The sequence below is a fragment of the Amblyomma maculatum genome, chromosome 11, assembly GCF_055883805.1.
Source record: "Amblyomma maculatum isolate TAMU_Amacu chromosome 11, ASM5588380v1, whole genome shotgun sequence".
NCBI lineage: Eukaryota > Metazoa > Arthropoda > Arachnida > Ixodida > Ixodidae > Amblyomma > Amblyomma maculatum.
The window spans coordinates 150,520,311-150,522,514 of record NC_139354.1 but is presented as its reverse complement, the minus strand read 5'-3'; positions in this window follow the sequence as shown (position 1 = coordinate 150,522,514).

Genomic DNA, 2,204 nt, shown 5'->3' with positions numbered 1-2,204 from the left:
AGCGATCGCTGCATCTGTTGCTGACTTTAAATTCGTCCAGTCGAGATTAGAAACTTTAGAAATAAATTGGTCTTTATTAACCACAGTCCTATAAAATACTTTTTTGCTGCTGGATAAGCTGGAATGAAGACGAAAGAAAATGGGGTAGTGGTCCGTTATGTCAACCTCGAGGACCCCGCAGTCTTCTGGAGAAATGAAGTTAGAAAAAATGTGGTCGATGAGCGTGCTCGGCCCTCCAGGGACACATCTAGTTGGCAGCGTAATTGCAGGCTCGTATCCGAATCCGAGGAAGCAGTTCGAGTAGTTGACACTGGCAGGATTGTTTTCCTCTAAAAGGTTAATGTTGATGTCACCCATTATGGCCAGATTTTTTCCCTCTGATGATAAAGTAAATAATATCTCGTGAAGTGAAGAGCAAAAGTCGCTCACTGATGACGATGGGGAACGATATAAACATCCAAGAACAAACCTATGCTGACCTGTGGGCAGGGAAAGTTCGGATACCTCTATCCACACAGATTCACAGTCGGCAATGCAAATATCAAGATCTGACCTTCTAGAGTCAGATCTTGATATTTCTTCTTGAGTCAGAACCCCTAGCTTTACAGCAAGTGGCACCCGGAAATTTTTAGCCCCAGATGCAAACGTTGTGATGGCATAGCGGACATGATCCATATGATATGGACATGTCCTAGATTTGGAGAACCTGACCGAACAGATTAGTCCTGGGAGGCACTACTTCTCAAGCAGGACGAAAAAGGGCAACGAGAAGTCATCCTTCTTGCTCTGGCCGCTGCTAAGATCCAAGGGATCCAGGTCGACGGGTGAGGGGGAGGACATGGTTGAGACAGAGCTTCGCCTCGGATCCTCACCAGCCTTTTGACGGGTGCAATAAATGTTATTTCTCTCTCTCTCCGCAAAAGCAAACATGTCCAGATCCTCGGCCTCGAGCGTCTCGTACACCTCCGCCCATTTCTGTGCATTGCGAGCTCCATTCAGGTTTATTAAACCCAACCTGAAGTGGAACCACTGCTTCCGCCTGTAGCGTATGGTCTTGTCGACATTTTCTGTCCGCGGCTGCATGCACTGGCAGCTGGAGCTCCGACCCAAGGGGCCGCTTGGATCTGCACCTGTCCAGCAGTGAACAATTCGCACCGAAGGGGTGGCCTGTCGTGCTTGCTGCAGGGGGCGCGCTCCCATTACAGGGTCAGCAGGATCGGGTAGGAGCAAAAATGCACCCTAGCCGTTGTTTGAAATGAAAAAAATGGGGGGGGGTGGAGAATACGAATAGAAAACTGAGAGGAGGAACGAGGTGGGGGGGGGGGGGGTGGAGGAAGGACAGGTTGGTTAGACTGGCGGTACCGGTCCCAGCACGCTCTGCGGGACAACCTCATTGCGGTCCAAACTGTCAACCGCAGCATTCCTTGGGCTAGATTGTACAGTCATCCACCATCGCTGACGCACACGTTCTTTGGATGCCGTCACTGTATTAGCCGGTGCGGCGCTGCCTTCAGTAGCGAACCCCAGGCCTGTGGGAGGGTAGTGCCCTTTGGGTGCATTGGTAACAGTCTAACACACTCGACAACAATGTGCGCCATGCTCTCCTGTGCCTCTCCGCAGCAGGAGGATATTTTTGCAGATCCTGAGTGCGCAATCACGTGACACAAAAGTGACATAGGGCCTCCGTCAATTCTGCGCGCCCTATGGGTGTTCATTTATTTTATTTTTTTTTTTTTTCGTTTTACTGGAGGGATTGAGAGGGTGGCTACAAGCTGGTAAATCCAATGCGCAGGGAAGGATGCAAGGAGGCACTTGGTCGTCAGAGCGGGGCTTCGAGCTGGAGGATGGGAAGCGCTTAGCCGTCCTGCGAGCAAAGCACACAGCAGTACGCACGCACGCTTTCTGAAAGGATTAAAGGAGGAGCAGGCAGGCTAGTCAACGTAGACAGTGCGGTTTCAAACCGGTGACGGCTTGGAGCTGTCCTCGGCAAAACACAGAGCAGTCCTATCGCTTATCTTTTCCTAACAGTTAGGTAGCGCTAAGAATTTGACTGCTTCTGTGCGCGCGTATAGTTCTCAATGGGATGTATTTGCATCTTGGATTGCGCCTCTTATGGGAAACAACTATAGAGACGAAAAATTGTCTGTCCATAAGTTAAGCAACATATTGTATATTTTCACAACCTAATTCCAAACGTCACCATT